Source organism: Gossypium hirsutum, chromosome A12 (assembly GCF_007990345.1).
Source record: "Gossypium hirsutum isolate 1008001.06 chromosome A12, Gossypium_hirsutum_v2.1, whole genome shotgun sequence".
In the NCBI taxonomy this organism is placed as follows: Eukaryota; Viridiplantae; Streptophyta; class Magnoliopsida; order Malvales; family Malvaceae; genus Gossypium; species Gossypium hirsutum.
In genome coordinates this window covers 88858235-88880901 of record NC_053435.1, presented here as the reverse complement: position 1 = coordinate 88880901, position 22667 = coordinate 88858235, and the positions used below count along the sequence as shown (strand labels likewise).

Below are 22667 nucleotides of genomic sequence, written 5' to 3'. Positions count from 1 at the left end.
GGAAATGCAAAAGGTGGTCTATAAATCTTTACCCATAATTTTTTTCACATGTGGGTGATATGAACATGTCAAGAAACTATGTCCTATAGTGGTTGAGAGCCAGTGTCATGGGGAAGAGAAGGAGACAACAGAGACTTATTCAATCATTGAAACAGTCACGATGGATGATTATAAGGGTGGAACATTCAGCCTTTGGATGCAAGTAAAGAGAAAAAGTCGGCGTAATAACAGGGATAGTCAAAATCTTAAGCCAAAATTTTAGGAAAAATCTTCGAAGTCAAGATTTTCGGTGTTGAATCAGTTAATTGATGGAGAGGATAAAAATGGAGATCTTGGTTCTAATAATTTGACTGAAAAAGGAATAAATTTAAGGTTGGTTAATAAGCAGAATCGGGGAAGCAATTTTGCAAATAAAGAAGGAGATTTGGTGTTAAAAGATGAAAGGCTGGGAAGAGTTTGGAAGTTGGGTCTAAAAGCCCAACAAAGGACCCATTTGCGACTAAAAGTGGACTGAATGTGCTGGAGCTTGAAAATTTAAATAAAAGGTTGGGGAAAAAACAATAAAAATGGTTGGGCTGATAAAAAATGATTCGGCCAATACGAGTGAATTTAAGGACCAACAGAAAAATGTGTGTAGGAGAAATCGGTTCAAGGGTTTCTAAACCCAATATTCATTTTAATTCACATTCTAATTTTGGTTGAATAGGAGCTTCTATTCCTGAAGGTACAAGTTCACACTTTAATCTTATTTTTGTTAAAACATTAGAAAGGGTTGTGCCCCTTAGTCCAGGAGTTTTAGAACCCAGGAAACATTCAACTATAACCTTTAAGGAAAACGATGGTTTTCAAAATATAGAGAATAAAATAGGGAGTACTTTTCCAAGTGGGGTTAAGCTTAAATATAGAACTAAAGGGTGAAATTCTGGTGGAAAATTTGAGTTTGGCCAAAATGAAATGAAGTTAAATAGGACTATCAAAGATAGGGTGAGTATTTCAAGTTAGCTAGATTAGTACGAGTTTCACTATTTGATTCAATGAACTCTATGGTAGGATTAATTAATTCTCAAATAGAGAAAGACTTAGGCGTTGATAGTCCAAGTATGAAAGAGGGCAAGTTAAAAAGATGGGTATTTCCAAATAGTAAATGGTTAGTTCTCTTAATTTACTGCTTATGATTATGAATCTGTTAATTTTCTCTTGGAGCTGTCAGGTTGTGCCGGTGTCAATTGTCCACATACTTTTTGAGAGTATAAAGCAAGATTCAAGCCTAATATTGTGATTTTGTTGGAAACAAGAGTTAGTGGTGTTAAAGTTGACAGAATCATCGCTAACTTGGGATTTTAGTATTCTCACTAGGTCAAGGCTAATGGTTTTTCTAGAGGTATCTGGGTCGATTGGAAAGAGTCTATCCAAGTGAAGGTGGTTTGTAATCACCTTCAGTTTATCCTTATTTGGGTTTTTGATAAATCGTATGTTCTTCATAAATCGTATGTTCTTCTTATTTATGTTGCTATTTTTTATGGATAGACAAAAATAGAAGAATCTTTGGAAAGGATTAAAGTTGGCTATATCAAGTAGAGCTATCCTTTGGCTTACTATTGAGGATTTCAATGCCTTGCTTTTTTCTAGTGAAAAAAAGAGGTCAGATGATTGGTAAAAGTTGAGCTCTTTTTGGGAATTTTATGGAGGATGGTGATCTTCAGGATTTGGATTTTAAAGGTCATTCTTTTACTTGGCACAGATAAAGGTTCTTTGAGTGCCTTAATAGGGTTGTTGGTAATAATGTATAGGTAAGTCTCTTTCCTAATTGTATGGTGACTCATCTTCTGAGGCTAAGATTGGACCATAAGTTGCTCCTTTTGAATATTGATCACAAGGTTATTTTTGCTAAAGGGCGCCCCTTTAGGGTTATAACAAGTTGGGTTGAATATCCAAGTTTCGTTGAGTTTGTGAAAGATAGTTGGAAAATTAATGGAAGTATGGTTGAGTCACTTTATCACTTCACTACTAATATTAAAACTTGGAACAAGTCCTTTTAAGGCCATATTAGTGTCCGAAAAAAGCACTTAATATGAAAATTGTTTGGTATCCAAAGGGCTTTGGAGAATTCGGGTGCTGATAATTTGGTTCAAAAGGAAATGAAGGTGAGGGAAGAGTTAGAAGTTCTTCAGCATGAAGAATTATTGTGGAAACATGAATCCAGATGTGATTGGTTGTCATTGGGAGATCATAATACTAGCTTTTTTCATAGACGAACAATGCAGAAAGGAAATCTAATTGTATTTCTGCTTTTAAAAATGGGGAGGAGGAATGAATTTTTGAAGATGCTATGCTTCAGCAGGAGTTGATTAGATTCTTTCAGAGACTATATGGAGAGCAAAATAAGGGATTTATAGGCAAGTATGTTTCCAAAACTTGATCATAGGGATGTCCTTTTCCTAAATAAGGAGGTCACAGTGGACGAGATTAAGTCAGTTCTTTTTTACATAGCTCCACTGAAGGCACTAGATATTGATGGGTTTCATGCCTTTTTCTTTCAAATTCAGTGGGATTTGGTTGGTAAGGCGATATGTGAGTGGGTCTAGAAGGTTTTTGTTGGTCAAAGTCTTGATTCGGAGTGAATAACACTCTGTTGGTTCTTATTTCGAAGATTAATAACCCGAAGAGTTTTGCTTATTTTTGTCCAATTAGCCTGTGCACCATTGATACGTGATATTCGTGACATGTTTTAAATATTTATAATGAATCGTTCTTGAAACTAAATATTATCACGATGAAGGCAAGTGTACCTATCGAACAGTAGTATAGCTTTAGCAAGACCGGATTGTCAAACCCAAAGGAACAAAAAGTATTAGTAATGACTGTCTTTTTATTATCTAGCTTAAGAATAATGGGGTTTGTTTTAACTAACTAATTAACTAAACTAAGAATTCACAGAAAATAGAATTGGGGAATTACTTTTGGAAAAACGATTGAATTAAGACAATACCTAAGGAAAAATCCACTTAGACTTCACTTATTATTTGACTCTGAATCGGACGATTTATTCATTTGACTTGATCTGTAGAAATCCCTAAGTTATATTATTATCCCTGTTGAGACTAACAACATCTAACCCTAGTTTGAATAATTGAAATCTCTTTCTAATTAATGCCCTAGGGTTGCATTAACTCGATTTATGGACCCCCTTATTAGGTTTCACCCTAATCCGGTAAAATCTTGTCACCCTTTCTCTAGGCGCGCAATCAACTTCGCTTAATTATGACAAATGTACTCTTAGACAGGGTCTATTTCTCTTCTGAATAAGAGCTTAACTTGAATCAATATCCTGGAATATCAAGACAAGAATTAAGAACATATAGTTAAGAACAAGTCAAATATTTATCATACAATTCAAATAATAATAACAAGATCTATCTTAGGTTTCATTCCCCTTAGGTATTTAGGGGTTTTAGTTCATAACTAAAAAGGTAAACATATCATAAGAATAATGAATACAAAACATAAAGAAAAACCCAAAACTCCTGAAGGGATATTGAGGGGAGATCTTCGGTCTTGATGATGAATCCGATTTCTGAGATGGATCAATTGGCTTTCCTTGAGCAGTTCCCTGCTTCCTTCTCTGTGTGGCCCCTTTTCCTCCTCCTCTAGGGTGTATTTATAGGCTTTAGAATGCCTAAGAACCCTCAAAACTGGCCTTTTCCGAATTGGACTCAATTTGGGCTCGACAGGGACACGCTCGTGTGCGATTACTTCAGGTCGTGGTCAAGCCTGTTAAATAGGCACGGGTGTGTAGTCCACCCGTGTAAGTCGTGCTTTGATTCTACGAAATTGAAACGGCCGTGTGGTCTTCCCGTGTGAGGAGGTCCAGGCCGTGTTGATTTCGTGTGTTGGTCTATTTTCTCTATTTTTGGCCCGTTTCTCGTTCCTTTCACTCTCCTATGTTCACCTAGGTATAAAATATGAAATTAAGGCATTAGGAGCATCGAATTCACCAATTTTAAGGAAAAATCATCCATAAAATGTGCTAAACATAGGATTGAAATATGTATAAATTACGGTTTATCAAATACCCCCACACTTAAATAAATTCTTATCCATTTATAATTTCTAGCGATAATATCTCAAAATAATCCATAGGTAATCATACATTGAAAATTCAACTGAAAGCACATCAAAGTTTCAAACATTCCAAGTTGAGTATTTTATCATGAAACATAGGTGTCTCCCCTCGTCTAAGTAATTACCTTTGATTCAAAATATCACAAAGTTTCTCATCCTCACTAAAGATTCACTCAAATCACTCGAGGTGTTTAAGGACAATAAATGAAACACTTAATAGTCAATAATGAAGAGTCATTACCATAGGCTTGCATGAAAATCAAATCCCCACCACTATAAATTGAGATAAAACATCAATTAAAAGGTCTTTGAGGGTTGTAACGTAGCTTTGGTTAGAGGGTGTGGTCACAAACTGAAAGAAAGGGTTAGAATCGAGATTGAATTGAAAAATTACCTAACTAGAAAAATGACTAGTCATCAATTGTGTACAACAGAGCTTTTTCTCAGAATATGGAATTTAACTTCTTTAGCTCAGAAGATAACTATTACTAATATGAATACTTGTATTTTTTTTCAGAACAAGTCAAATTACAAAATAGAATAAAACATAGCTAAGCAACTATTCCAACTCAAATCTCGACAAAAATAGGGATCAAATTAATTTAGGGGATTTCAACAATAATAAGTTATGGGTTAATATTGAGGGTAAATTAATGAATGGGTTGTTAGGCTCAAGGGGGTTCACTAAGGGTTAATTGTGAATGTAGGCTTTTATGGAATGAGTGGGTTAAACCTAAGTGCCTTTATCATTTTGACATATCAAATCAAATGGTGTGGTCTTGACATGCATAATCAAGCAAGTTCTAGAATAACAATTCAATACTAACGCACTCATAGCAATAATAAAAGTGAGCATGAAAGAATTAATAGATGCTCTTGAAGGCTCAAGATCTCACAAAAAAAATTATGGCTTTTTGATGTTTAAACTTGTGGATTTCAATTCAAGATAATACCTAAACTTGGGGAAACAACTTAAAATTTTAAATTCTTAAAAATCAACTTATCATGCTTAATTCTCTAATGTCTTAAAGTTTAAATAATCAATACATGAATGCCTATGTTTTAATTTAAGATATATCAATAAAAATCATAAATCAATCAAAATTTATCCTAAACATGATATGAGAGCTTTTCAAGATAACAAGACAATCATTCAAAGATTTTTCTGATAGTGAAATAAATACCCCCTTCACTTAAGATGTACATTGCCCACAATGTACAAAGATAGATATATAGAAAAGAATATAAATATAAGATAGGGAGAGAAGTGAAACTTCCTGAGTGATGAATGAATTTCCTTGAACTGAAGTTTTGGAGAATAATTGGCGTGAGGGTGGAGGAGGATACTCCGGTGGTGGTAGAGGTTGGGTTCCACAAATACTGTGTCAAAAGAATATTATATCTCAAGTTGGCTATGGTCGTGGTCGAGCAGGACATGGCAGTCGTGGAGAACCTTTCCCAGTGGAGTTTCGAGTTCCTAAGTAATAGTGAGCGTTGGAGCTCTTTATAATTGTGATAGAATCAGGAACTCTTTTAGAAAATATATAAGGAAGATTAAGTACTCATAATGAATTAGCCGGAATTAAAAATTGTAAAATAATAATTATAAAACTTAATAAAAATAAGATGAAAGAAAAATAAAAAGTAGTCTTAAAATAAAATAAAATTAAAAACATAAAATAATAAATAAAAGTTTTTAAACATCTTCATCGCTAGATGGTTCGCGAGGTAGGGGTGGCGATGAGATGTGGAAGTGCTGACAAATCTGCTGCAGAGTAGCATCAATGTTATCGAAGCGCTGAAAACACTGTTCCTCGAATCGAGTAAGGCGCTCAGAGATGTCAGCATATGAATCCGCCGCATGAACTGGATGAGAAGGAGGTGGTGGCTGAGATGGTGGGTCCTCTTGACGTGGAGGGACATCATCAGTAATGTCTTCACGGTCTCCCTCTTCGGCTAATTGGGCAAGGCAATACTGAGGAGGGTGGGTTCCTCAGCACTTCTCGATCATCCTCATATGTAACATGCTCGAGATGCCTTGTGGAGACATCTGGCCAATGAGAGTGAGGGAGGATGATTGGGCCGCTGTGTTGAGGAGCTCGAAGTGTAGTGCTAGTCGAGTCACGTAGGGGCCAATGGAGATGACCCCTCTCCGATGTCGCTCCATCTGGTGGCGAATGGCGAGGGTAATAAAGTAGGCGAGGTCGAAAACGTGCCCGTTCACCATGCTCCATAAAAAGTAGGCATCGTGAGAGTTGAAAACGCCAGTACTCTCTCGCCTTCCTGTTAATGTGTGAGCCAAAATGGCGTGTAAGTACCTCAGAGATGGAGGGAGATTCGATGCTTTGGAGCGGCTAGGATTGTAGGAGGCAACGCTGGGGGTGAGGGCGTTCCAACACTGTGAAGGAGAGTGATGGAGTGGCGATTGAGAACGTGAAGTTCATTCTCCTCCATGAACTCCTCAATGTAAAGGCCCAGTGTATTTTCGAACTCTGGGACGTTCAATTGGCTGACTAGACCGCCGAGGCGAAATTGGATTGTTCCCGGGTCATCAAAGTGGGCCATCACGGTGTGAAGATGGAACGTTGAGCAGAGTTCCATCGTGAGTTTGAGATATGTCGACTCAACAATCTCAAAGAAAAACCCCTAAGGGTCGGTGGTGAGGGGGGCCCGAATTGCATCGGCGACACAGTCTATACAGTGGCCCACTTCCAAGGGTCGGGCCTGTAGAATCTAGAAAAGTTCTTGGGGCCCAATGGGGAACTGTAGGAAAGGGTGAAGAATTTTCGCGGTAGGACCCGAGGAAGATGACGCTCCTTTCCTTTTCTTCGAAGCAGGGATAGAGGCTTTCTTTCCTCGTGAAGACGACATGGTATACCTGCAAGCAAAACCATTATTTCATCGTGATGAATGTTCAATGTAAGATGAAAAAAAATTCAAAAGGGCAAAAGTTATAAATTAAAACTAATAATCTCAGTCACAACTACTAGCAAACTTAATCGAAAATAGTTAATTTTATGGTGTATCATTAGCATGATAATAGTATAAGTTTCACAAAAAAATGGCAAATAATCCTATGTATTTTATTGATAGAAAATGTCAACTCAAAAGGTATGAGTATTTCTATTAGCCTAACCATAAATATTCACTTTAAACTAGTCAAATGGAGCAGATAGATCATGCAATGAGTAAGAACTTCAACATGAAAAAGATGATAACTACTCTAGATACGAAATTTGAGTGACAGAAAGATGAAAATAACATGAAAAATGCAAATTACTATAATAAATAGCATTAGAAATTAGTAAAATAAAAGAAAGAAAAAGTAAACAAACACTAGAAAGAGGAGAATTGGCGTAAAAAATGGGGTTGGAAGCGGCGCACGGGCGAGGGAGGCCGTGTGGACTTGTAGTGGCTAGGGTTAGGGATTTTGGGTGAAGAAGATGATGAATAGTGAAAGGTATTTATAGATTTTGGGGACACATGTCTAGGGGACACGCCCGTGTTCCCTAATTTCAGCCGTGTGTTTCGCGTTTTTCTGAATTTTGGTGCGTCTGACAATTTCCCCATGTCCGTGTACCTTGGGCGTGTTGGTGCACACGGCTATGTTGCACGGCCGTGTCTGTCTTTGTTCGCTTCTCCCACGCCCGTGTGTGAAAGTCCACGCCCGTGTTGTTTTGACAAGTTTGCCCACGGTTGCTTGGCACGGGTGTGTCGCACGCCTTTGTTAATTTGACAGGTTTAGCCACAGGTTCAAGGCACGGGCGTGTCGCACACCCGTGTTGTTTTGGCAGGTTCGCCTACGGCCATGTCGCACGGACGTGGTGATTTATCGTAGCCCGTGCTAGGGAAAATCTTTGCCCTGTTTCCTCACAATCCTAAGCACGCCCGTGTGCTTGGCCGTGTCTGTGTGGTAAACCTGTATTCAAAAGCTCTGTTAGTAAGTTAGGTACTAAAATTTAAAGAAGTTAATATAGTTAGTGCTCGGGTTGCCTTCCGAGAAGTGCTTATTTATAGTCTAAGCTCGACTTACCTCTCCATTGAATGGTCATGGTGGTTCGAGGAGTTTATACTCCTCATTCCTACTGTGAATCTCATCAAAATAAGGTTTTAGGCGGGTATTGGTTACCTTAAAAGTGTCGAACTTGGGATGACTTACCTCGACTGTATCTGTAACACCCCAAACCCGGCCTATACGTTATGACCGGATCCGACATGCCACATCGAAGTGTTCAAAACATTTTATATTATTGATCCAGAAAAACTTAGTGTTTTAAAAGATAATTTCATTATAGGTTAAAGTGAATGGAAGCTGTGCACCAGGTAGGAAACCGGAAAAGAGGTGGTGAGTCTATTGGACTGCTTAAGTACCAAGCTCCCTTCGGATCCAATCCTAGACATGCATACCGCCATTGCCACACCTTAAAGTCATGGATATTTCTAGGAAACCGATTTGATTAAGTCATTTTTAGGAAAAGTGATTAATTTTGGAAAATACTTTCATTGCGGAAGCTTTGCTTGTTGTCGTGTTATTTTGAAATCAATTGTTGTTTTTGAAAACGCGCCCTAAAGCTATCCAATTTCAACAGTTAAAATAAGTAATACCTATCTTAGTAATACATATTAAAACCATAAAAAATAATTAAGCGGCCTTATTACATTTAAAAACCCAAAACTTCAAGCGTAAATAAAAGGATGTCCAGTTCACCAGAAGAAAATCAAACTTTCAGAACGGGTGGCTACTCCGAATTCCCTCACAGCTCCGAGGCCACTATGGTTGGGGATTACCTGCGTGGATGAAAATAAAAGGGGTGAGTTTAGGGAAACTCAGTGTGTAAAATAATCCAACCATAGTCTAAATCAGCTCAACCCACAGAAACAGAATAAGTTGGCCTTAGCCCAGAACAGAAATTCAGAATAAAGCCCATAGGTCCATAACAGAACAGAAAAGATATTACATGTTTATGCAGAAACCCAACCCAGATTCATCCATAACACCCCCGTACCAGCCTTACACTATGTGGGGAGACTACTCGACCCACCCAACCGCTACACACCACAGAAATCGCAGCGAGGCTGCCAAATATTGTGACGGAGTCACCAGATACAGATATTGTGGCAGAGCCACCAGAACAGATATATGTGGCAAAGCCACCAGATCAGATAATTGTGGCATAGCCACCAGGACAGATATATATGGCAGAGCCACCAGATCAGATAATTGTGGCATAGCCACCAGGACGCTTCCTCCATAGTATAACCCAAGTCCCCATACAACAGATATATAATCATGGCATACATCATACAGAATCAGATCGTCATGCTTTTCAGTCAAAAGTAACCCTAGGGGTATAATGGTAATTTTGCATACATAGGGGTATTCAAGTAATTTAACTATTCTTAAGGTTTTCATACATAACATAGCCATTTACGTACGATCAGAAACACTTACCGCGTTTTCTTACCAATTTAGGCCCGTTGGCCCATTATCCCGTTTTTGGCCCATTAAGCCCAAAAATATCGAAATGCACAAAATCGCGCACTCTGCAGTCTTATCACTTTAATTTACCATATAGATCAAACTATTAATCTCATGAGCATTCACACACTCGCAAGATCTCAAAATACCGGCTTTTCGGCATTTCAGCTTTTCAGCTTGTGCCGATCTAGTCTATAAGAGGGTGTTAGTTACACACTTGTTTGCGACGATATGCTGACGAGATCCACACACGAACCGCCTACAATTGGATTACTAACACGCTAATCTAACTATTCAAATACGAACTACGTATTAACCCCTTACAATATTCGGCGAACCACACCTACAGATCAGAGTAAGCTTATAAGAAATCAATAAGCAACTCATTAACAAATTTTTGTCAGTGTTTACCACATAATCATAATTTCACTGCAAGCTGTCTTCCTGAGCAACAGTCACTAAATCATTTATAACTGGAGCTACGAAACTCCAAATCAAGTGCCGTTAATTTTCCCTGAAAATAGACTCATATATATTCTATCCATAAAATTTTAAGAATTTTTGGTTTAGCCAATAAATACCAGATTTTTCTCAAAGTTTCCCATGTTTCACTGTTTGACTAATCTGACCACTCTTCATTACGAATCAAATTTCTCATTGTAAAGAATTCAAAATATGTTCTTGTTTATTTCATTAGAAACTATACTCAATAAGCTTTAATTACATAATTTATTCAGCTTCTAATTCATCTCCCACAATTTATGGTAATTTTCCAAAGTCACGTTACTGCTGCTGTCCTAAGCAGATTTATTACCGAATCACTCTTTCACACATACCTTGCATGCATGTTATTTAAACATGTATATCACCAATCAATCATCACATATCTATGATTTTACTTAATTATAATCTCCATTTCATCATTTTAAAGCACAACATGTTAGCCGATTTTTCCCCTTAGCATCTAAGGCACATGCATGCTCATTTGTTTGGCTCAACTTCACCTATCTTCCATTTTTCATCAAAAGAACATGAAACAACAACCATTTCCTTCATTTTAATTCATGACTAAATGCTCACAACACAACTAAAAACCAAAATATGCTTCAAGAGTTAATGTAGAATCAAGAAGAACTCATGAACATCAAGATAGAAGCAAACTACCATGAACTTACCTTCAATTTTCTTCCCCAAGTGACCGAACATTCAAGAGCTTTCTCCTCTCCTTTCTCTTCTCTAACTTTCGGCTATGATGAACAAAGATGGACAAAACTTTGTTCTTTTCACCCCTTTTTCTTTTAATAAAATTTCATATTTCATCCATTTAATTCTTTAATACAAAAGACATGAAATGCCCATCATGGAACATTTACCTAAACCATTATCATGGAACATTTACCTAACCCATTATCATGGAATATTTACCTAATCCATTATCATGGAACATTTACCTAACCCATTATCAATTTGTACCATGAATTATGGATATCAAGTGCTCATATTGTCTACAACAACATGATGGCTGGCCACTTCATGTAACATAGGAGGTTTGTCATGCAAATCCTCCTATTTTGCACTCCTATTTATTTGGCCACTTCAATTTAGCCTATAGCATTTTCAAACATTTTCACATAGGTTATATTTCATAATTTCACCCCTTTTTTTCTTATGGAACAAAAATTAACTAAAATTTCCGGGTTCTATCTTAAGCTTGGGCCTTCTAGAGGCCCACTAACATAATTAAACCTATGCCAACATTCACAGAATTCTCGAAAATTGGGGCGTTACAATATCGAATGGGAAAATGCTACGTACCGTAAGAGGGATTTCTTCATTCGGTTTGGCAATGACAATGTGAGGATTGCGGCATCTAATAAAACTTTATCTCCAACCTTAAGTTGATTTGGAAAGGTATTGAGCTTGTTCTGGCGTAGTTTTGGTTTATCGTGTGTTCTCGGTTTATGTGTTTGCCATTCATCTTGCTTCTCGATTTGTAGCCTTCGTTCTTCATGAATAGGTCCTCTACTATTTCTTGAAAATGACTCATGTACTTCCTTCAAACTCATTTCCTGCAAAGTAGGTTGCACCATATTGTCAGTTTTAGTAGAATGGTTTAGACAATCACCTTCAATTTTAGATGTGTTGCCGGAATTGCGAGCTTGAAGGGTGATTGTTTATTCTCCCACACGAAGTGTGAGCTCACCTGTGCCAACATCAATAATCGCTCTAGCAGTTTCTAGAAAGGGCCTTCCTAAAATCAAAAGAGTGTTGCTATCCTGCTCTATGTCTAGTGTAACACCCCTTACCCGTATCCAAGGCCAGAACAGAGTACGAGGCACTACCAGACTTAACAATACACATAGACGAAAATCGGGCCATAAAATTTCATTTAATTCAAAAATTAAACTTACACAATATTGAATTCTTTTGCTTCCCCTGTTTCTTTCATATGAAAATAGACTCATTAAGCTTTATTTCCATAATTTTTTTTAAATTTAATTCAACTTACACAATTTTTGGTGAATTTTCAAAGTCATGCACTGCTGCTGTCTAATACTGTTTTACTACTAAAGTTCACTTTTACACAATTTCACTTAATCCATTCCATTTTACCGAGGTTCGCTCAAATATTGAGCATATTACTGATAAATTCAAATAAACATATACTTGCACTTGTTCATCACATAATCACTTTCACATGTATTTTCACTTAATCGATTTCCCGTTGAACTCATCAGAATAATAACAGATACATAATTGCCTGCACATTTTTCCATTTCCACACTTGTAGCCGAAGCCATCTGGTACGCATAGTAGCCTGCACTTAGTACTACACATGCGACCAACAGTCTGGTACACGTAGTAGCCTGCACTTAGTACTACACACGTGACCTCACTATCTAATACACGTAGTAACCTGCACTTAGCACTACACACGTGATCACAGTTTTCGGGTACGCATAGTAGCCTGCACTTAGTACTACACATGCGACCTCACAATAGATCATTCGTATCGTTTTTATTCCGAAGGTTCAATCGGGAAATTCCTCACTTTTCAACATTTTACTAAATTGTCCGTAATCAATTTAAATTCATAATTTACATCAAATAACCATTTGATAGGCAGCCACATTTCATATGATATCAAAATATAATAACATAAAAAGAATCGATAGATTATTTATGTACGAATTTACTCGAAGTGTAGATCTCACTATCCATAGTACCAATTGTCCATTCATAGTATAATAAGACACAACTCAAATATCAAATCAGCTTTTAAGAATTTACATAACATATATCACATATTTCATATATCACTTGTCATGTATCTTCATTTTCTTGCATTTCATGTAACATTCTTTCATGTCATATTTCCACATCATAAACACCATTCCATCAACTTTTCCAATATATTAAATCATAAAATATATGCAATAATAGTAAGAAATATAATTCAAACATAACATTGCATTATTATTATCATACGAACTTACCTCGATCCAGAAACAGCAATTTATCATTTTAGTCCATAACCTTGTATTTTCCCGATTTAAGTCCAAATCTCGATTTCCTTCATCTATAATATCACATTTAGCCTAATAATTAGTCACACTATTCATACGGGTCCGAAAATCATATTTTTAAAAATTTTCATTTTGACCCCTAAACTTTTACATATTTGCACTTTTTCCCCAAGGTTCGGAAATTAAACTTCATCCTATTTTCTTATGTTTTATGACATGCTGTGTAATGACCCAAAATCCACGGGCACCGGAAAAGTGAGTTATAGGGCCTCCGTCTTAGTGAAATAAGTTCGAAAATAATTATTAAAAATATTTATGAGTCTAGTGGTGTGTCTAATTAGGATTTAATTAGGTGAATTTAGCTTAATTTAGAGTAAGTAATAAAAAAGATTAAATTGAATAAAGGGTAAAAGTTTAATTATAAAGTAATAGAAAATAAAAAGGATTAAAATGGCAATTAAGCCATTGACTACAAATGAAGTAGCATATTGGTGAAATAAAATCAAAGATTTTTTTTAGGTTTTATATATTATAATGATTATTATTATGGTTTTATATTAAATTATTATGATTATTTAATTAATAATATATTATAAATAAATTAAATAGTAGATAATTGTATGGTAATAAAAATATACATGTGTAAAAACTACATTAGTACATTTGTAATTTAAATACTTAATTACTTATAATTTAAGTAAAAAGATATTTGTTAATTAAATAATTAAATAATTAAAATTATGAGATTTTTGTTTGAGAAACAAATCAAATAATGACAATGGTAATAAAATTATTGGTACAAATGTAAAAATAAATATGTATCCAATTGTAATATTAGTATTTGTTATTAAAATAGATATTTATTAAATTAATTAAATATAAATATAACATAAAAGAAATAAAACAAATGAAACGTAAAAGAAGTAAAAAAAAGGAAAGAAAGTTACAGAGAGCATTTGAAACAGGGAAAAAAAAGAAGAAAAAGAAAGAAAAAGGGAAAATAGGGTTTTTGAAGCTTGGAGTTAATTTGGTAAGTCAATTAAGTCCTTTTTAGTTAATTTTGATGTTTTAGAAGCTTTAAAACAAGATTTTGATGAAATTAAGTTGATATTTCAAGAGTTCATATGTTTCTAAATATGGGTCATGTTGGACAAATTATGGAATTAGGGATTTAATTGAATGAATTCTAAGTTAGAATTGATTAAGGGATTAAATTGTAAACTAGGCTATAAGTTTTATGTTGTAGGGACTAAATTGAAGAAATTTCAAAATTAGGGAAATATGCTAGAAATTTTATAGTTAAATATAAGTTTAGACAAAATTTGAATAGAAAAAGAGAGTGAATTGGATTAAAAAAATAATTAAGTTTAGTTAGGATTAAATTGGGAATAAGGTAGGAATTGTTTAGAAATTTAATTATTTATTATAATTAATGCTGTAAATAATAATGTAAATTACTATTATTTTCATAGCCAACAAAGAACCTGAAGCATCAGCATCAAAAGGAAAGGAGAAAGTCATCGAGGACTAAAACGGGAGAATTACGGTGTGTATTACTATAATTCGAATTTTAATTATTATTGCTTGCTGAATTTTTAATTGTTATGTATGGTAAGTAAGACTTGAGGTAAGTATGTGAAATTGATATGAATATTGAGTGAAAATGAAAGTGATGCAAATTGAATTAAATTGAATAGAATAAGTGAATTATGGAATATGTGGTTATTTGAAAAGTGTATTGATTGAAAAATGAATGGTGATTTGAATTGTGAATTGAAAGTGATATAGAATTGAGAAAGTGAATTGAATACCCTATTAACTAGTCGGGCTGAGTCGGATATAGTTGGCATGCCATAGGATTAGAAGTGTTCAAGGATGCTTCGACCTCGAGTCGATGAGACACTGGGTGTCACTAAATTTCTTCGGATAGATTCGATGAGGTACTGGGTACCAACTTTACTTCGGCTAGGCCGATGAGACACTGGGTGTCAACTATTACTTCGAACTATCCGATGAGGCACTGGGTGCCATATTGGTGTGTTTGGTTGGATCTGTGTATCCGCCAAAGTCTGAGTTACGTTAATAGGGTGAAAAATTGAAATGTGAATTTAAGGCATTGAAATATAAAAAAAAAATACCGGAATACTCGAACAAGTCCCGTTCTACTTTTAATACGTGTTTAAACTTCGAGAATCCAATATAGGGACTTAATTATTATATTATACTATGAAAGTTATATTAATTGTAAATTATTCGTAAGTTGTCTAATATGTCCGGTAATGCCTCATAACCTCGTTCCGGCGACGGTTTGGGGTTAGGGGGTGTTACATGCTGATTTTCCCTTCCATGGCAACATCAAATTCTCACTCTAACATGTACTTATGACTATTAGGTATTTTTTCCGATTAAGCCCTTTTGCTCGTTTTCACTTAAAACCGAGTAGCACAAGTTGTCTAACATAATTTAAAACCTCATATTCTATCATAAAACACCAAAATACACAAATTTCACCTATGGGTATTTTTCCAAATATGAACCCTAGGTTGAATTATTGCTAACATAAGCTAAATCAAGTTACCGGGACTCCAAAAACGTAAAAATCATTAAAAACGAGGCTAGAACGGACTTACAATCGATCTTGGAAGCTTGGAAACCCTAGCCATGGAGTCTCCCTTGGTATACACATCCATGGTGAAGAAGATGAGAAAAATTGTCTTTTAATTTTGTATTTTAATTCATTTTACCCCTAAATGACCAAAATGCCCTTACTACTAAACTTTCAAAAAATTCCATTCATGTCCAATATTTGTCCATAAACTTTGAAATTGGTAAAATTTCTATTTAAGACCTCATAATTAATATTTCAAAGCAATTTCATACTAGAAACTTCTAGAATGCAAGTTTTGCAACTTATTCAATTTAGTCCCTAACTTCAAATTAAGCACTTTATGCATAGAATTTCTTCACGAAATTTTCACACAATCATGCAATCATATCATAGAACTCAAAATAATCATAAAATAATTATTTCTATCTCGGATTTGTGGTCACGAAATCACTATTCCGATTAGGCTCTAATTCGGGATATTACAATTGAACAACGAAGTCAACGGGTAATATAAATTTATCGATTTTAACTAGCACATCTTCAATAATACCCCTAGGAAATCTTATAGTTTTATCTGCTAATTGAATGCCCATCCTAGTCTGTTTGGGTTTCCCAAGGCCTAGTTGTTTAAACATTTTGTAAGGCAAGACGTTAATACTAGCCCCTAAATCAGCTAATGCATTATTAACATCTAAACTACCAATTAAACAAGGAATCATAAAACTCCCTGGATCTTTTAGTTCGTTGGGTAGCTTATTCTAAAGAATGGCTGAGCAAACTGCGTTTAGCTCCACATGCGAACTTTCATCTAACTTTCGTTTATTTGTTAGAAGCTTCTCTAAAAATTTGACTGCGTTCGGCATCTGCGAAAGTGCTTCAATAAACGGTAGGTTAATATGTAGTTTCTTTAAAAGTTTAAGGAATTTACCAAGTTGTTCGTCTGAGCGGTCTTTCCTTGTCGCATTTGGGTATGGCACACGAGGTTTATATTCTGTACTTACCTGCTTTGGGTCATTTTGGCCCACCTCATTCTCACATTTGCTTACCACTATTTCTGGCCTTGGTTTTGCAACTAACCCTTCCTCATCTTGAATGGCAATCTCGTTGAGTTGCTCCATTGGGTTAGATTCAGTGTTGCTTGGCAGACTACCTTGTGGTCGTTCGAAAATTAACTTAACGAGTTGTCCAAACTGAGTTTTGAGCCCCTGGATTGATGCTTGTTGATTTTTGAGTGCTGTCTCAGTATTCTAAAAATGAGTTTCTGACACCGAGATGAATTTGGTTAGCATCTCCTCAAGGTTTGGCTTCTTTTCTGGCTGGTAAGGTGGTGGTTGAAAACCCGGAGGATGTTGTGGCCTTTGATTTCCTTGACTACCCCACGAGAAATTGGGATGGTTCCTCCAACCTGCATTATAAGAGTTGCTATATGGGTTATTATGGGATCTAGAGTTATTGTTACCCATATATTGGACTTGTTCCTCCTCGATGTTAGGGTTGAAGGGTTGATATTCTATGCATGCTCCTCCTCCATTTGAATCGCACCTTATTACTAGATGTACCTGAGTAGAACCACACAAATTGTCAATCTTTTTATTTAAGAGTTCTACTCAGTTAGATAGCATAGTAATCGCGTCGAGGTTGAAAACACCGGCTGCTTTTGTCGGCTTTGTTCTCATAACTTTCCACTGATAGTTATTCAGTGACATCTTCTCAATAAATTCATAAGCTGCCTCAGGTGTCTTATTATTGATAGTTCCTCCAGCGGTTGCATTAATCATCTGCTGAGTTAAAGGATTCAGGCCATTATGGAACGTTTGAACCTGTAGCCAAAGTGGTAACCCATGGTGAGCGCACCTTCTCAAAAGGTCCTTGTATCTCTCTCATGCATCATAGAGTTTTCTAAATCCATCTGCATAAAAGAAGAGATATCATTACGTAATTTGGCTGTTTTACCCGGTGGAAAATATTTTAATAAAAAATTTTCGGTCATTTGTTCCCAAATAATGATTGACCCTCGTGGTAACGAGTTCAACCATTGTTTAGCCTTATTCCTTAACAAAAAGGGAAACAACCGAAGGTGAATAGAGTCATCAGAAATGCCATTAATTTTGAAGGTATCATAAAATTCTAGGAAATTTGCCAAGTGAGCGTTGTGATCCTCATCGTGAAAACTATCAAACTGAACAAACTGTTGTATCATTTGAATTGTGTTAGGTTTCAGTTTAAAATTATTTGCAACAATAGCAGGTCTAACTATACTTGACTCAGTTCCTGTTAAATTAGGTTTAGCATAATCATACATAGTGCGCGGAATAGGATTTTGATTAACAGCAATTGCAGGAGGTAGCGAATTTTCTTGGTTTTTAGCCATCTTCTCGGTTGTGGTTTGAATATTGTCCTCTTGCTCGTTCTTTGTGTATCTTAAGCTTCACCTTATTTCTCTTTGGTTCTGCGAATTGTGCGATCGATTTCACTGTCAAAAAGTAATGGTCTTGATGGGTTTCTTCTAGTCATAAACTATAAGAACCTGCTAGAAAAGGGAAAAAGAAGAATTGGTAATAAAAATTCGAATAAAATTTAAATTGAAGTAAAAGTAAATGGCTAAAGTAATAAAAATTGAGTGTTCCTAATATCTTAGTTCCCCGACAACGATGCCAAAAACTTGATACGTGACATTTGTGACAGGTTTTAAATATTTATAATGAATCGTTCTTGAAACTAACTATTATCACGATGAAGGCAAGTGTACCTATTGAACAGTAGTATAGTTTTAGCAAGACCGGATTGTCGAACCCAAAGGAACTAAAAGTACTAGTAATGACTGTCTTTTTATCATCTAGTCTAGCCTAAGAATAATGGGGTTTGTTTTAACTAACTAATTAACTAAACTAAGAACTCACAGAAAATAGAATTGGGGAATTACTTTTGGAAAACCAATTGAATTAAGACAATACCTAAGGAAAAATCCACCTAGACTTCACTTGTTATTTGACTCTGAATCAGACGATTTTTTCATTTGACTTGATCCATAGAAATCCCTAAGTTATATTATTATCCCTCTCGAGACTAACAACGTCTAACCCTAGTTTGAATAATTGAAATCTCTTTCTAATTAACGCCATTGGGTTGCATTAACTCAATCTATAGACCCCTTTTTAGGTTTCACCCTAATCCGGCAAAATCTTGTCACCCTATCTCTAGGCGCGCAATCAACTTCGCTTAATTATGACAAATGTACTCTTAGACAGGGTCTATTCCTCCTCTAAATAAGAGCTTAACTTGAATCAATATCCTGGAATATCAAGACAAGAATTAAGAACACATAATTAAGAACAAGTCAAATATTTATCATACAATTCAGATAATAATAACAAGATCTGTCTTAGGTTTCATTCCCCTTAGGTATTTAGGGGTTTTAGTTCATAACTAAAAAGGTAAACATATCAGAAGAATAATGAATACAAAACATAAAGAAAAACCCAAAACTCCTGAAGGGAAATTGAGGGGAGATCTTTAGTCTTGATGATGAATCCGATTTCTGAGATGGATCAATCAGTTTTCCTTGAGCAGTTCCCTGCTTCCTTCTATGTGTGACCCCTTTTCCTCCTCCTCTAGGATGTATTTATAGGCTTTAGAATGCCAGAGAACCCTCAAAATTAGCCTTTTTCGAATTGGACTCAATTTGGGCTCGACAGGGACACGTCCGTGTGACATGCCCGTGTGTGATTACTTCAGGCTGTGGTCAAGCCTGTTAAATGGGCACGGGCGTGTGGTCGACCCATGTGAGTCATGCTTCGATTCTACCAAATTGACACAGTCGTGTGGTCTGTTCGTGTGAGGAGGTCCAGGCCATGTTGATTTCGTATGTTGGCCCTTTTCTTCGTTTTGGCCCGTTTCTCATTCCTTTCACTCACCTATGTTCACCTAGGTATAAAATATGAAATTAAGGCATTAGGAGCATCGAATTCACCAATTTTAAGGAAAAATCATCCATAAAATGTGCTAAGCATGGGCTAGAAATATGTATAAATTACAATTTATCAACCGTCTTCTCTAAATTGGTAATGAAGGTAATAACCAATCGGTTTAGAGTTATCTTTCCAAAGATTATAGTAGCAGAGCAGACATGATTCATTGCCAAAGGGAAAATTACAAATAACGTTATTATCGCCCAAGAAGTGATCCATTCTATGAGGAGCAAACAAAAGAACTGAAAATCGATGGCTATCAAAATTGACCTCTAGAAGGCTTATGACAGAGTTATTTGGAAGTTTATTGACGTCTCATTGAAAGCAGTAAGTATCCCCATTTTTTACGCAAGGTTATTATGTTTGCTATTACAGGTTCGTCTATACGGGTTTTGTGGAATGGGATCCCATCACAAAAATCTAGAACGATATGAGGAATTTGTCAAGGATGTCCCTTATCACAATATTTGTTCATTGTTAGTATGGAATGGCTTGGTCATAGTATTTAATCAGTAGTTAATTCTGGGATTTGGCATCCCATCCGACTATCCAGGTCAGGTCTGATCTTATCTCTTTTATTTTTTGTAGATGACTTGGTTGTTTTTGGACAGACAGATATTAAACAGGCCAGAAGAATTAAAATTATATTGGAACAGTTCTGTACTTCATTTGGGCATAGAATTAATGCAAGAAAGACAAATGTTTTCTTTTCAAGTGGGGTAGAGGAGGAGCTAAGGGAGTCTATTGGTGAAGTCCTTGGATTTCAGAGAGTGACAAACCTTGGAACTTACTTGGGTGTGCCACTCTTTCATGAGAGGGTAATGAACAGTTCTTTGAGATTTTTGGTAGATAAGGTTTGAACCAGGTTGCAATATTGGGACATTAAACATTTATCGATGGCAGGAAGAGTTACACTTGCTCAGTCGATTTTGCTCTCGATCCCTTGCTACTTTATGCAATCAATGATGATTTTACAAGCAATTTGTGATGAGATTGAACACTTGGTGAGGAAGTTTATTTGGGTAAACTCGAGTGAGAGGAATAAGTTTCCTCTGGTAAGCTTGAAATCAATTTGTCAACCCCGGGCTTGTGGTAGGCTTGGGCTAAGGCAAGTGAAGGCTCATAATACCTCATTTATGCCTAAATTGGCTTTTATTTTGGTAGCTAATTCTTCTGCTTTATGGGTTTGTGTTCTAAGGTCTAAATATGGGATAAAATATGATGTACTAGATTCTATTAACTGGGGTAGATGTTCTTTCCAATGGAGAGCTCTTTTAAAGATTTGGCCTCTACTATGTGAAAATATCTTTTGGTCTGTGGGGGATGGGAACAAGATAAGACAGGGAGGGATAATTTGATCATGGGTATTGGACCTTTGATTGATCAGATTCCATCACATGGTAATCTTGATTTGGAGTGGACTCTTAATAATTTGGTGGATGTAGATGGCTCTTGAAAATTTGACATATTTTGAATCTAGGTCGTAGAGGAGACTATTAATCGCATTGTTAGTATACCTCCTCCACAAACTTTGGCAAGACTTGATAAAATTGCCTGTATGGGTACTTCAACAGGATCTTTTTCTATTAAGAGTGCATACTAGAAAGTAAATTAGTGGCTGTGGGATTCAAAGGATGATTCTTGAAATATCCCATGGAAATTCAAAGGGCCCCAAAGAGTTAGGTTCTTCTTTTAGCTTGTTTTAAAGCAATGGCTTCTCACAAACTTGGAACAAGTGAGGCATGGGATCGAGACCAATAGTTCACGTACAATTTTAAGGGCATGATTCAGCAAACATTCTTCACGCCATTAGATATTGTCTTATGGCAAAGGAAGTATGGAGTTAGGTAATTTTGATGAATAGGAGGAGCTCATTTTTTCTGGTAGTTTGAATGAATGGCTTGAAGCCAATCTACAAAACCATTAGAAAATGGTATTAAGTGAAGTGGAGTGGACTAGTCTCTTTGGCATGATTGCATGACGTATATGGAAAAACTAGAATCTTGTTATTTTTCAGGATATAAAATGGAATACTAGTGAGGTTATCAAAATATCGTACAATTGGGCCAAGCAATATATTTCTTATCACAAGGAAGGTTTGGCAAAGTGGCAACAGGTTAAAAGGGCAATCCCTTGGACGAATAAATGGGTCTAGTTAAATTCTGACGGTGCTGTTAAGGTAGATTATGGTAAAGTTGCCTCAAGGGGAGTTTTGCGAGATCGAGAAGGTAAGTGGATCCTTGGTTATAATTGATGTCTGGGTAAGTGCTTAGTTTTTTAGGTTGAACTTTTGGAAATTTTGGATTGTTTAAATATTATGTTGAGTAGAAATTTTAAGAATATTCTAATTTAGACTGACAGTATGGAAGCAACAAAGGGTATTCAGGACTTATCTAGGTCATCCTCAAATTCTGCATTGATCAAGTGAATACATCCGATGTTGTAGAAGGTTGGTAATTGGTTTTTACATTATGTTCCTAGATAGAGTAATAATGATGTTGATTGTCTAGCTAAAATGAATTTAGATAGAGAAGAAAGGTATATAGGGGATATCTAGTGTATTGAACTAATGTAAATACTATTCTTTTTTACACAAAACAAATTAAAAATTGAACCAAAACAAATTTAATTAAGAAAAAATGAAACACCCAAAATTACGTTTATGTGAAAAGAATAAAAGGAAAAAATATTTAAATATAGTGTTAAATGGCTTTGACAATTTGATATAAAATTAAATTAGGGAAGATATTAAAAATGTACAATAATTAACACTAAATATTTTGTTTATATATGGAAAGAATAAAATAATAATATTTAAATTAAAAAAGGTAATTAGTACTTAATATTTTCATGTTATTATATCAAGTTAATAATTGTATATATTATTATAGAGTAGTAATTAAAGTTTTTATTAAATATCCATTTGACATGAATTTAAATTGTTTTATTTTATCTCTACTTTT

The 22667-nt window shown here is 35.5% G+C and overlaps 1 non-coding gene across 1 annotated transcript; it reads left to right on the top strand.

The window, feature by feature from the left end:
- Nucleotides 1-17572: 17572 nt before the first annotated feature.
- LOC121211935 (small nucleolar RNA R71) lies at nt 17573-17678 on the top strand. The gene has a single exon (XR_005907151.1). It is a non-coding gene; the product is annotated as a small nucleolar RNA R71 (small nucleolar RNA).
- The last annotated feature ends 4989 nt before the right edge of the window (nt 17679-22667 follow it).